This window comes from Oncorhynchus nerka, linkage group LG13 (genome assembly GCF_034236695.1).
Source record: "Oncorhynchus nerka isolate Pitt River linkage group LG13, Oner_Uvic_2.0, whole genome shotgun sequence".
NCBI lineage: Eukaryota > Metazoa > Chordata > Actinopteri > Salmoniformes > Salmonidae > Oncorhynchus > Oncorhynchus nerka.
The window spans coordinates 7,972,498-7,987,823 of record NC_088408.1 but is presented as its reverse complement, the minus strand read 5'-3'; the positions used below and the strand labels follow the sequence as shown (position 1 = coordinate 7,987,823).

The window sequence follows — 15,326 nt, the reverse complement described above, 5'->3', positions numbered from 1 at the left end:
GCAAAAGTAAGGCAGTTTATACAATTTTAAAAAAACATTACAACACATTCACATATCTACAACACACTGTATGCCCTCGGTCCCCTACTCCACCACTACCACATATCTACAACACACTGTGTGCCCTCGGTCCCCTACTCCACCACTACCACATATCTACAACACACTGTGTGCCCTCGGTCCCCTACTCCACCACTACCACATATCTACAACACACTGTGTGCCCTCGGTCCCCTACTCCACCACTACCACATATCTACAACACACTGTGTGCCCTCGGTCCCCTACTCCACCACTACCACATATCTACAACACACTGTGTGCCCTCGGTCCCCTACTCCACCACTACCACATATCTACAACACACTGTGTGCCCTCGGTCCCCTACTCCACCACTACCACATATCTACAACACACTGTGTGCCCTCGGTCCCCTACTCCACCACTACCACATATCTACAACACACTGTGTGCCCTCGGTCCCCTACTCCACCACTACCACATATCTACAACACACTGTATGCCCTCGGTCCCCTACTCCACCACTACCACATATCTACAACACACTGTGTCCCCTCGGTCCCCTACTCCACCACTACCACATATCTACAACACACTGTGTGCCCTCGGTCCCCTACTCCACCACTACCACATATCTACAACACACTGTGTCCCCTCAGGCCCCTACTCCACCACTACCACATATCTACAACACACTGTGTGCCCTCGGTCCCCTACTCCACCACTACCACATATCTACAACACACTGTATGCCCTCGGTCCCCTACTCCACCACTACCACATATCTACAACACACTGTGTGCCCTCGGTCCCCTACTCCACCACTACCACATATCTACAACACACTGTGTGCCCTCAGGCCCCTACTCCACCACTACCACATATCTACAACACACTGTGTGCCCTCAGGCCCCTACTCCACCACTACCACATATCTACAACACACTGTGTGCCCTCGGTCCCCTACTCCACCACATATCTACAACACACTGTGTGCCCTCGGTCCCCTACTCCACCACTACCACATATCTACAACACACTGTATGCCCTCGGTCCCCTACTCCACCACTACCACATATCTGCAGTACAAAATCCATGTCTAAGTGTGTGGATAGTGTGTATGTTATCGTGTGTGTGTGTGCCTATTGGTAGATGGGTAAAAAACAAAACAAACTCCATGTAATATCCCTTTGAGCAGCATGGTGAAGTTATAAATTCCCCTTCGGATGGTGTATCAACACACCCAGTGCCGTTAGAACAGTCAGAGTTGAATGGCTGTGATAGGAGAGGACTTTAGGCTGTAGTTCTGTAGTTACTCCACAACACTAACCTACATGACAGAGTGAAAAGATGGCAGCCTGTACACAATAACAAAGTATTCCAAAACATTCATCCTTTTTGCAACAAGCCACTAAAGTAAATGGTCCTGAATGAAAGTGTTTTGTATGGGGCAAATACAACACATTTCTGAGTTCCTCTTTCCATATTTCAATAAATTCTCTCTCCCTCGCTCTATAATAAAATCTCCCCCTGTCTCTCCCTCGGTCTCTCTCTCTCCCTCGGTCTCTCGGTCTCTCTCCCTCCCTCCATGTCTCTCCCTCTGTCTCTCCCTCGGTCTCTCTCTCTCCCTCGGTCTCTCTCTCTCCCTCGCTCTATAATAAAATCTCCCCCTGTCTCTCTGTCTCTCCCTCGGTCTCTCTCTCTCGGTCTCTCTCCCTCCCTCCATGTCTCTCTCTCTCCCTCGGTCTCTCTCTCTCCCTCGGTCTCTCTCTCTCCCTCGGTCTCTCTCCCTCGGTCTCTCTCCCTCGGTCTCTCTCTCTCCCTCCATGTCTCTCCCCCTGTCTCTCCCTCCATGTCTCTCCCCCTGTCTCTCCCTCGGTCTCTCTCTCTCCCTCGGTCTCTCTCTCTCCCTCGGTCTCTCTCCCTCGGTCTCTCTCCCTCCCTCCATGTCTCTCCCTCTGTCTCTCCCTCGGTCTCTCTCTCTCCCTCGGTCTCTCTCTCTCCCTCGGTCTCTCTCTCTCGGTCTCTCTCCCTCCCTCCATGTCTCTCCCTCTGTCTCTCCCTCGGTCTCTCCCTCGGTCTCTCTCTCTCCCTCGGTCTCTCTCTCTCGGTCTCTCTCCCTCCCTCCATGTCTCTCCCTCTGTCTCTCCCTCGGTCTCTCTCTCTCCCTCGGTCTCTCTCCCTCCCTCCATGTCTCTCCCTCTGTCTCTCCCTCGGTCTCTCTCTCTCCCTCGGTCTCTCTCTCTCCCTCGGTCTCTCTCCCTCCCTCGGTCTCTCTCCCTCCCTCCATGTCTCTCCCTCGGTCTCTCTCTCTCCCTCGGTCTCTCTCTCTCCCTCGGTCTCTCTCTCTCCCTCGGTCTCTCTCTCTCGGTCTCTCTCCCTCCCTCCATGTCTCTCCCTCTGTCTCTCCCTCGGTCTCTCCCTCGGTCTCTCTCTCTCCCTCGGTCTCTCTCTCTCGGTCTCTCCCTCTGTCTCTCTCTCTCGGTCTCTCTCCCTCCCTCCATGTCTCTCCCTCTGTCTCTCCCTCGGTCTCTCCCTCTGTCTCTCTCTCTCCCTCGGTCTCTCTCTCTCGGTCTCTCTCCCTCCCTCCATGTCTCTCCCTCTGTCTCTCTCTCGGTCTCTGTCCCTCCCTCCATGTCTCTCCCTCTGTCTCTCCCTCGGTCTCTCTCCCTCCCTCCATGTCTCTCCCTCTGTCTCTCCCTCGGTCTCTCCCTCTGTCTCTCTCTCTCGGTCTCTCACTCGGTCTCTCTTCCTCCCTCCATGTCTCTCTCTCTACAGGACATAGAGTGTCTGATGTCAGAGGGTAACAAGTCTCGTACAGTAGCAGCCACCAATATGAACGAGGAGAGCAGCAGGTCCCACGCCGTCTTCAACATCATCCTCACACACACTCTAATGGACCTGGGTTCCGGGGTAGGTCCAACACACACTCTAATGGACCTGAGTTCTGGAGTAATACCAACACACACTGTAATGGACCTGGGTTCTGGGGTAGGTCCAACACACACTCTAATGGACCTGGGTTCTGGGGTAGGTCCAACACACACTCTAATGGACCTGAGTTCTGGAGTAATACCAACACACACTGTAATGGACCTGGGTTCTGGGGTAATACCAACACACACTCTAACGGACCTGGGTTCTGGGGTAGGTCCAACACACACTCTAATGGACCTGAGTTCTGGAGTAATACCAACACACTGTAATGGACCTGAGTTCTGGAGTAATACCAACACACACTGTAATGGACCTGGGTTCTGGGGTAGGTCCAACACACACTCTAATGAACCTGGATTCTGGGGTAATACCAACACACACTGTAATGGTTCTGGGGTAATACCAACACACACTGTAATGGACCTGGGTTCTGGGGTAGGTCCAACACACACTCTAATGGACCTGGGTTCTGGGGTAGGTCCAACACACACTGTAATGGACCTGGGTTCTGGGGTAGGTCCAACACACACTCTAATGGACCTGGGTTCTGGGGTAGGTCCAACACACTCTAATGGACCTGGGTTCTGGGGTAGGTCCAACACACACACTCTAATGGTTCTGGGGTAATACCAACACACACACTCTAATGGACCTGGGTTCCGGGGTAGGTCCAACACACACTCTAATGGACCTGGGTTCTGGGGTAATACCAACACACTGTAATGGACCTGGGTTCTGGGGTAATACCAACACACACTCTAATGGACCTGGGTTCTGGGGTAGGTCCAACACACACTCTAATGGACCTGGGTTCTAGAGTAATACCAACACACTGTAATGGACCTGAGTTCTGGAGTAATACCAACACACACTGTAATGGACCTGGGTTCTAGAGTAATACCAACACACTCTAATGGACCTGGGTTCTGGGGTAATACCAACACACACTCTAATGGACCTGGGTTCTAGAGTAATATCAACACACACTCTAATGGACCTGGGTTCTGGGGTAATACCAACACACACTCTAATGGACCTGGGTTCCGGGGTAGGTCCAACACACACACTCTAATGGACCTGGGTTCTGGGGTAATACCAACACACACTCTAATGGACCTGGGTTCCGGGGTAGGTCCAACACACACACTCTAATGGACCTGGGTTCTGGGGTAGGTCCAACACACACTCTAATGGACCTGGGTTCCGGGGTAGGTCCAACACACACTCTAATGGACCTGGGTTCCGGGGTAGGTCCAACACACACTCTAATGGACCTGGGTTCTGGGGTAGGTTCAACACACACTCTAATGGACCTGGGTTCTGGGGTAGGTCCAACACACACTCTAATGGACCTGGGTTCTGGGGTAATACCAACACACACTGTAATGGACCTGGGTTCTGGGGTAATACCAACACACACTCTAATGGACCTGGGTTCTGGGGTAGGTCCAACACACACACTAATGGACCTGGGTTCCGGGGTAGGTCCAACACACACTCTAATGGACCTGGGTTCTGGGGTAGGTCCAACACACACTCTAATGGACCTGGGTTCTGGGGTAATACCAATACACACTCTAATGGACCTGGGTTCCGGGGTTGGTCCAACACACACACTAATGGACCTGGGTTCTGGGGTAGGTCCAACACATACTCCAATGGACCTGGGTTCTGGGGTAATACCAACACACACTCTAATGGACCTGGGTTCTGGGGTAATACCAATACACACTCTAATGGTTCTGGGGTAGGTCCAACACACACACTCTAATGGACCTGGGTTCTGGGGTAATACCAACACACACTCTAATGGACCTGATTTCTAGAGTAATACCAACACACACTCTAATGGACCTGGGTTCTGGGGTAGGTCCAACACACACTCTCTAATGGTTCTGGGGTAATACCAACACACACACTCTAATGGACCTGGGTTCTGGGTTAATACCAACACACACTATCATGGACCTGGGTTCTGGGGTAGGACAGGATAAATAGTTTATTTACAAGTTACATTCAACACATTCTAATCCAGCATCACCTCATTCTAATCCAGCATCACCTCATTCTAATCCAGCATCACCACATTCTAATCCAGCATCTTGCCAAGAAAACTTTGATGGTTTTCTGAGTACATCATGTGATGACAACATCAAATCACTCAAAGCTTTACTTTTAATATGTTGACATTCATTTCCTCCAGCTGTTGCTATGTGTGTTGCTAACAAACCAGTCTGTTTCATATTGCTCTATATAACCCATGTTGTTGTTGTAGACCAGTGGGGAGAAGGTCAGTAAGCTGAGTCTGGTGGATCTGGCTGGCAGTGAGAGAGCTGCTAAGACTGGAGCTACTGGAGAGAGAATGAAGGAGGGGAGCAACATCAACAAGTAGGTTACATCTCACTCTCATTCTCCCCCCCTCTCTTTCCCTCTCTTTTACCCCCCTCTCTTTCCTTCTCTTTACCCCCTTCCCATTCTTCCCCCCTTTCCTTCTCTTTACCCCCCTTCCCATTCTCCCCCTCCCCTTCCCCCCTTTCCCTCTCTTTACCCCCTTCTCATTCTCCCCCACCTTTCCTTCTCTTTATCCCCCTTCCCATTCTCCCCCTCCCCTTTCCCCCCTTTCCCTCTCTTTACCCCCTTCCCATTCTCCCCCTTTCCTTCTCTTTATCCCCCTTCCCATTCTTCCTCCCTCTCTTTACCCCCTTCCCATTCCCCCTCTCTTTCCCTCTCTTTACCCCCCTTCCCATTCCCCCTCTCTTTCCCTCTCTTTACCCCCTTCCCATTCTCCCCCTCTCTTTCCCTCTCTTTACCCCCTCCCCTTTCCCCCCTTTCCCTCTCTTTACCCCCCTTCCCATTCCCCCTCTCTTTCCCTCTCTTTACCCCCTTCCCATTCCCCCTCTCTTTCCCTCTCTTTACCCCCTTCCCATTCCCCCTCTCTTTCCCTCTCTTTACCCCCTTCCCATTCCCCCTCTCTTTCCCTCTCTTTACCCCCCTTCCCATTCCCCCTCTCTTTCCCTCTCTTTACCCCCCTTCCCATTCTCCCCCTCTCTTTCCCTCTCTTTACCCCCTTCCCATTCTCCCCCTCTCTTTCCCTCTCTTTACCCCCTTCCCATTCTCCCCCTCTCTTTCCCTCTCTTTACCCCCTTCCCATTCCCCCTCTCCCCTCTCTTTACCCCCTTCCCATTCCCCCCCCTCTCTTTACCCCCTTCCCATTCCCCCTCTCTTTACCCCCTTCCCATTCCCCCTCTCTTTCCCTCTCTTTACCCTCCTTCCCATTCTTCCCCCCCCTTTTTTTATTATATACTTTGTACACGGTCTCTCAATGTCTCTGAAAATGTGACACACTTTGTTACATGTTCACGTTATATAAATCACTGTGGGTCAGGTCTCTGAGCACGCTGGGCCTGGTGATCTCAGCGCTGGCAGACCAAGGAGCAGGGAAGAACAAGACCAAGTTTGTTCCCTACAGAGACTCAGTTCTCACCTGGCTACTCAAGGTACGCTGAGCCATATTACCATTACCATGGGTTATTACCATGGGTTATTGCCATGGGTTATTGCCATGGGTTATTGCCATGGGTTGCCATGGGTTATTGCCATGGGTTATTGCCACGGGTTGTTATCGTTCAACATTCTGCAACTGTAACAGTGTTGCCTCGTCTCTCCTGCCACACTGTATATGTGGTAAAGCAGTCTCTTTTTAAATGGGGTAACTCCTTCTCTCATTCAGAGCTCACATTCCTCCTCTCTCTCCTCCCTCTACAGGACAGTCTGGGTGGTAATAGTCGGTCTTTTCTAACAGAGGAAAGTCTCTCTCCTCTTTTATTCAATTTTATTTCAATTTAAGGGGCTTTATTGGAATGGGAAACATATGTTAACATGGCCAAAGCAAGTGAAGTAGATAATAAACAAAAGTGAAATAAACAAAACTAAAATGAACAGTAAACATTTCACTTACAGAGTGGGACGGCAGGTAGCCTAGTGGTTAGAGTGTAGAGGCGGCAGGTAGCCTAGTGGTTAGAGTGTAGAGGCGGCAGGTAGCCTAGTGGTTGGTTAGCCTAGTGGTTAGAGTGTAGAGGCGGCAGGTAGCCTAGTGGTTAGAGTGTAGAGGCGGCAGGTAGCCTAGTGGTTAGAGTGTAGAGGCGGCAGGTAGCCTAGTGGTTAGAGTGTAGAGGCGGCAGGTAGCCTAGTGGTTAGAGCGTTGGGCCAGTAACTGAAAGGTTGCTAGATCGAATCCCTGAACTGACAAGGTAAAAATCTGTCGCTCTGGCCCTGACCAAGGCAGTTAACCCACTGTTCCCCGGTAGGCATGCCTAGTTAAATAAAGGTTAAATAAAAAATGTAAAAAAGTTTCAAAACAATAAAGACATTTCAAATGTCATATTATATATGTGTTGTAACGATGTGCAAATAGTTAAAGTACAAAAGGGAAAATAAATAAACATAAATATGGGTTGTATTTACAATGGTGTTTGTTCTTCACTTGTTGCTCTTTTCTTCTGGCAACAGGTCACAAATCTTGCTGCTGTGATGGCGCACCCCCCCCGCCCTCTCTCTCTCTTTACCCCCCTTCCCATTCTCCCCCCCTGTTCAGTATTTCACCCAGTAGATATGGGAGTTTATCAAAATAGGATTTGTTTTCAAATTCTTTGTGGGTCTGTGTGTTCTGTGGGAAATATGTCTCTAATATGGTCATACATTTGACAGGAGGTTAGGAAGTGCAGCTCAGTTTCCACCTCATTTTGTGGGCAGTGAGCACATAGCCTGTCTTCTCTTGAGAGCCATGACTGCCTTCAGCGGCCTTTCTCAATAGCAAGGCTATGCTCACTGAGTCTGTACATAGTCAAAGCTTTCCTTAATTTTGGGTCAGTCACAGTGGTCAGGTATTCTTCCACTGTGTACTCTCTGTTTAGGGCCAAATAGCATTCTAGTTTGCTCTGTTTTTTTCTGTTAATTACTTGACACATTGGAAATAATTATCTTTTTGTTTTTTCATAATTTGGTTGGGTCTGATTGTGTTGCTGTCCTGGGCTCTGTGGAGTCTGTTTGTTTGTGAACAGAGCCCCAGGACCAGCTTGCTTAGTGGACTCTCCCTCTACAGGACAGTCTGGGTAGTAACAGTCTGACTTTTCTAACAGACTAACCTCTCCCTCTCTCCTCTCTCCAGGACAGTCTGGGTGGTAACAGTAGGACAGCCATGGTGGCCACGGTGAGTCCAGCAGCTGATAACTACGACGAGACGTTGTCCACGCTGCGCTACGCTGACCGGGCTAAGAGCATCGTCAACCACGCCGTCGTCAACGAAGACCCCAACGCACGCATCATCAGAGAGCTACGGGAGGAGGTGGAGAAACTACGAGACCAGCTCACTGAGGCTGAGGTACTGAACAGTTATTATATAATATAACAGGCATCACTGACTCACTGAGGTACTAAACAGTTATTATATAATATAACAGGCATCACTGAGGTACTGAACGGTTATTATATAATATAACAGGCATCACTGAGGTACTGAACAGTTATTATATAATATAACAGGCATCACTGAGGTACTGAACAGTTATTATATAATGTAACAGGCATCACTGAGGTACTGAACGGTTATTATATAATATAACAGGCATCACTGACTCACTGAGGTACTGAACAGTTATTATATAATGTAACAGGCATCACTGACTCACTGAGGTACTGAACAGTTATTATATAATATAACAGTCATCACTGAGGTACTGAACAGTTATTATATAATATAACAGGCATCACTGAGGTACTGAACAGTTATTATATAATGTAACAGGCATCACTGAGGTACTGAACAGTTATTATATAATATAACAGGCATCACTGAGGTACTGAACAGTTATTATATAATGTAACAGGCATCACTGGCTCACTGAGGTACTGAACAGTTATTATATAATATAACAGGCATCACTGAGGTACTGAACAGTTATTATATAATATAACAGGCATCACTGAGGTAGTGAACAGTTATTATATAATATAACAGGCATCACTGAGGTACTGAGCAGTTATTATATAATATAACAGGCATCACTGAGGTAGTGAACAGTTATTATATAATGTAACAGGCATCACTGACTCACTGAGGTACTGAACAGTTATTATATAATGTAACAGGCATCACTGGCTCACTGAGGTACTGAATAGTTATTATATAATATAACAGGCATCACTGAGGTACTGAACAGTTATTATATAATGTAACAGGCATCACTGGCTCACTGAGGTACTGAACAGTTATTATATAATATAACAGGCATCACTGAGGTAGTGAACAGTTATTATATAATATAACAGGCATCACTGAGGTACATATTGACTGTGAAACGTTTAACAACGTTGCAGAATGCTGCCATCTTGAACAGGTACCTTTAAAAAAAAAAAAAAGTGATTTGATCATTATAGTGAAACCAGCATGGATCAATAATGATTCAATGAAAACGGTTACGACGACTGAATGGTAGCTAACACAGAGGTGGACTAGGAACACAGGTTATTGGAATGACTTGTTGCTGTGGTGGAATGACTTGTTGCTGTGGTGGAATGACTTGTTGCTATGGTGGAATGACTTGTTGCTGTGGTGGAATGACTTGTTGCTGTGGTGAATGACTTGTTGCTGTGGTGGAATGACTTGTTGCTGTGGTGGAAGGACGTGTTGCTGGAATGACTTGTTGCTGTGGTGGAATGGTGGAATGACTTGTTGCTGTGGTGGAATGACTTGTTGCTGTGGTGAATGACTTGTTGCTTGAATGACTTGTGGAATGACTTGTTGCTGTGGTTGAAGGACGTGTTGCTTGAATGACTTGTTGCTGTGGTTGAATGACTTGTTGCTGTGGTGGAATGACTTGTTGCTTGAATAACTTGTTGCTGTGGTGGAATGACTTGTTGCTGTGGTGGAATGACTTGTTGCTATGGTGGAATGACTTGTTGCTGTGGTGGAATGACTTGTTGCTTGAATGACTTGTTGCTGTGGTTGAATGACTTGTTGCTGTGGTTGAAGGACGTGTTGCTTGAATGACTTGTTGCTGTGGTTGAATGACTTGTTGCTGTGGTGGAATGACTTGTTGCTTGAATAACTTGTTGCTGTGGTGGAATGACTTGCTTGTTGGAATGACTTGTTGCTGTGCTGGTGACTTGTGAATGACTTGTTGCTGTGGTGCAATGACTTGTTGAATGACTTGTTGCTGTGGTGGAATGACTTGTTGCTGGAATGACTTGTTGCTGTGGTGGAATGACTTGTTGCTGTGGTGGAATGACTTGTTGCTGTGGTGGAATGACTTGTTGCTGTGGTGGAATGACTTGTTGCTGTGGTGCAATGACTTGTTGCTGTGGTGCAATGACTTGTTGCTGTGGTGGAATGACTTGTTGCTGTGGTGCAATGACTTGTTGGTGGAATGACTTGTTGCTGTGGTGGAATGACTTGTTGCTGTGGTGGAATGACTTGTTGCTGTGGTGGAATGACTTGTTGCTGTGGTGGAATGACTTGTTGCTGTGCTGGAATGACTTGTTGCTGTGGTGGAATGACTTGTTGCTGTGGTGGAATGACTTGTTGCTGTGGTGGAATGACTTGTTGCTGTGCTGGAATGACTTGTTGCTGTGCTGGAATGACTTGTTGCTGACTTGTTGCTATGGTGGAATGACTTGTTGCTGTGGTGGAATGACTTGTTGCTGTGGTGGAATGACTTGTTGCTGTGGTGCAATGACTTGTTGCTTGCTGAATGACTTGTTGCTGTGGTGGAATGACTTGTTGCTGTGTGGAATGACTGTTGCTGTGGTGCAATGACTTGTGGTGTGAATGACTTGTTGCTGTGGTGGAATGACTTGTTGCTGTGGTGCAATGACTTGTTGCTGTGGTAGAATGACTTGTTGCTGTGGTGGAATGACTTGTTGCTGTGGTGGAATGACTTGTTGCTGTGGTGCAATGACTTGTTGCTGTGGTAGAATGACTTGTTGCTGTGGTGGAATGACTTGTTGCTGTGGTAGAATGACTTGTTGCTGTGGTGGAATGAGTGGTAAGGATATTACTGCCCCCCTCAGCCGGGCTGATGTTGGGTTGAAACACAAACTCCAGATTGTGGTTTTAATGGTTTTTATTTGTGTCTTTTTTATAATTGCTGTTTGTTTGTCTCCTCCCTGTCAGTCTATGAAGGCTCCAGATTTGAAGGAGAGGCTGGAGGAGTCTGAGAAACTGATTCAGGAGATGACAGTTACCTGGGAACAGAAACTACGGAAGACTGAGGCAGTGGCTCAGGTAGCACACACACACACACACACACACACACACACACACACACACACACACACGCTTGTTTTACTATACCTGTGGGGACCAAACAATTGATACCCATTCAAAATCCTATTTTCCCAACTCCCTAAAGCTAACCCTGAAGCTTAAAATAGTATTTTTCCTTGTGGGGACCCCATATGTCTGAGCTTTCCTTGTTTTTAATATCCTTGTGTGGACGTCTGGTCCCCACAAGGATAGTAAAACCAAAAAAACACACGCACACACCTGGGAGCTGAAATTCGGTAAGACTGAGGCTGTCACTCAGGTACGGACACACAACAGAACGTACTTACATATCTACATAAATTGTTAATGTCAGTGTTTTGTCCTCTAGGAGCGTCAGAAACAGTTGGAATCTCAAGGTATCTCTCTCCAGTCATCTATCTTCTATGTTGTCCTCTAGGAGCGACAGAAACAGTTGGAATCTCTAGGTATCTCTCTCCAGTCATCTATCTTCTATGTTGTCCTCTAGGAGCGTCAGAAACAGTTGGACTCTCTAGGTATCTCTCTCCAGTCATCTATCTTCTATGTTGTCCTCTAGGAGCGTCAGAAACAGTTGGACTCTCTAGGTATCTCTCTCCAGTCATCTATCTTCTATGTTGTCCTCTAGGAGCAGAAACAGAAACAGTTGTTGAGTCTGTAGGTATCTCTCTCCAGTCATCTATCTTCTATGTTGTCCTCTAGGAGCGTCAGAAACAGTTGGAGTCTCTAGGTATCTCTCTCCAGTCATCTATCTTCTATGTTGTCCTCTAGGAGCGTCAGAAACAGTTGGAGTCTCTAGGTATCTCTCTCCAGTCATCTATCTTCTATGTTGTCCTCTAGGAGCGACAGAAACAGTTGGACTCTCTAGGTATCTCTCTCCAGTCATCTATCTTTTATGTTGTCCTCTAGGAGCGACAGAAACAGTTGGAATCTCTAGGTGTCTCTCTCCAGTCATCTATCTTCTATGTTGTCCTATAGGAGCGACAGAAACAGTTGGAGTCTCTAGGTATCTCTCTCCAATCATCTATCTTCTATGTTGTCCTCTAGGAGCGACAGAAACAGTTGGAGTCTGTAGGTATCTCTCTCCAGTCATCTATCTTCTATGTTGTCCTCTAGGAGCGACAGAAACAGTTGGAGTCTCTAGGTATCTCTCTCCAGTCATCTATCTTCTATGTTGTCCTCTAGGAGCGTCAGAAACAGTTGGAGTCTCTAGGTATCTCTCTCCAGTCGTCTGGCATCAGAGTGGTAGACGACAAGTGTTTCCTTGTCAACCTCAACGCCGACCCTGCACTCAATGAGCTGCTGGTTTACTATCTAAAGGTACGGTCAGCAATTTAACATCCAATCCACTGATCGTATAGACTTCTAGATCTCCATGTCATTCTTTATCAAGAGATTGAGGACCTGACTCTGATTGGAGTCCCCTGTTTCTGTCTAGTATGTAGGCTTGGTTGGATAATATGTTTATTTTGACATACAGTATCAGTCGAAAGGTTTGGACACACCTAGTCATTCCAGGATTTTCATTATTTTTTACTATTTTCTACATTGTAGAAAAGTAGTGAAGACATCAAAACTATGAAATAACACATATGGAATCATTTAGTAACCAAAAAAGTGTTAAACAAATCAAAGCATATTTTATATTTGAAGTTCTTCAAAGTTTCCACCCTTTGCCTTGATGACAGCTTTGCACAATCTTGGCATTCTCTCAAATGAGCTTCCTGAGGAAAGCTTTTCCAACAATCTTGAAGGAGCTCCCACATATGCTGAGCACTTGTTGGCTGCTTTTCTTTCACTCTGCGCTCCAACTCATCCCAAACCACCTCAATTGGGTTGATGTCGGGTGATTGTGGAGGCCAGGTCATCTGATGCAGCACTCCATCACTCTGCTTGGTCAAATAGCCCTCACACAGCCTGGAGGCGTGTTTTGAGTTATTCTCCTGTTGAAAAACAAATGATAGTCCCACTAAGCGCAAACCAGATGGGATGGTGTATCGCTGCAGAATGCTGTGGTAGCCATGTTGGTTAAGTGTGCAAAGGAATTCTAAATGAATCACTGACAGTGTCACCAGCAAAGCACCCCCACACCACCTCCTCCATGCTTCACAGTGGGAACCACACATGCAGAGATCATCCGTTCACCTACTCTGCGTCTCACAAAGACAGCGGTTGGAACCAAAAATCTCAAATTTGGACTCATCAGACCAAAGGACAGATTTCCACCGGTCTAATGTCCATTGCTCGTGTTTCTTGGCCCAACCAACTCCCTTCTTCTTATTGGTTCCTTTTAGTAGTGGCTTCTTTGCAGCAATTAGACCATGAAGTCCTGATTCACATTTTCTCCTCTGAACAGTTGATGTTGAGACGTGTCTGTTACTTTTTATTTGGGCTGCAATCTGAGGTGCAGTTAACTCTAATAAACTTATCCTCTGCAGCAGAGGTAACTCTGGGTCTTCCATTCCTGTGGCGGTCCTCATGAGAACCAGCTTCATCATAGCGCTTGATGGTTTTTGTGTCTACACTTGAAGAAACTTTGAAAGTTCTTGAAATTTTCCGGATTGACTGAACTTCTTAAAGTAATGATGGACTATCGTTTCTCTTTGCTTATTTGAAATGTTCTTTCCATTTAATATGGACTTGGTCTTTTACCAAATAGGGTTATCTTCTGTATACCACCTCAACCTTGTCACAACACAACTGATTGGCTCAAAACACATTAACAAGGAAAGACATTCCACAAATGAACTTTTAACAAGCCACACCTGTTAAATGAAATGCATTCCAGGTGACTGGAATATAACCTCATGAAGCTGGTTGAGAGAATGCCAAGTGTGCAAAGCTGTCTTTAAGGCAAAGGGTGGCTACTTTGAAGAATCTCAAATATAAAATATATTTAGATTTGTTTAACTCTATATATATATATTTTTTTTTTGGTTACCTCATGATTCCATATGTTGTTTCATGGTGTTGACGTCTTCACTATTATTCTTCAATGTAGACAATAGTAAAAAATAAATCAATAAAAACCCTTGAATGAGCAGGAGTGTTGCAACTTTTGATGAGTACAGTATGTCATCTCTATCATGCCTCTGTCCTGTGTGTAGGAGCACACGCGTGTTGGCTCAGCTGACTCTCAGGACATTCAGCTGTGTGGTATGGCCATCCACCCTGAACACTGTGTCATCAACATCACCGCGGAGACTGGAGTGGTGCTCACGCCACACCGCAGCTCCCGGTACGTTCACTAAGGCTGTGGTGATACCAGTCTATAATACTAGATATATCATCACTGTCAGCCAATCAGCATTCAGGACGAGAACCACCCAGTCTATAATACTAGATACATCATTACTGTCAGCCAATCAACATCCAGGACTAGAACCACCCAGTCTATAATACTAGATACATCATTACTGTTATAGTACTGTCAGCCAATCAGCATTCAGGACTAGAACCACCCAGTCTATAATACTAGATACATCATTACTGTTATAGTACTGTCAGCCAATCAGCGTCCAGGACTAGAACCAACCAGTCTATAATACTGGATACATCATTACTGTTATAGTACTGTCAGCCAATCAGCATTCAGGACTAGAACCACAAAGTCTATAATACTAGATACATACCCGTCTATAATTATAGTACTTACTAGGGCTGTGATGATACCAGTCTATAATTATAGTACTTACTAGGACTGTGATGATACCAGTCTATAATTATAGTACTTAGTAGGGCTGTGATGATACCAGTCTATAATTATAGTACTTAGTAGGGCTGTGATGATACCAGTCTATAATTATAGTACTTACTAGAGCTGTGATGATACCAGTCTATAATTATAGTACTTAGTAGGGCTGTGATGATACCAGTCTATAATTATAGTACTTACTAGGGCTGTTATGATACCAGTCTATAATTATAGTACTTAGTAGGACTGTGATGATACCAGTCTATAATTATAGTACTTACTAGGGCTGTGATGATACCAGTCTATAATTATAGTACTTACTAGGGCTGTGGTGATGATACCAGTCTATAATTATAGTACTTACTAGGGCTGTGA

At 46.2% G+C, this 15,326-nt stretch overlaps 1 pseudogene; it reads left to right on the top strand.

The window, feature by feature from the left end:
- The window catches only part of LOC115140369 (kinesin-like protein KIF13B), a 98,925-nt pseudogene that overhangs the window by 26,902 nt on the left and 56,697 nt on the right, over positions 1–15,326 (top strand).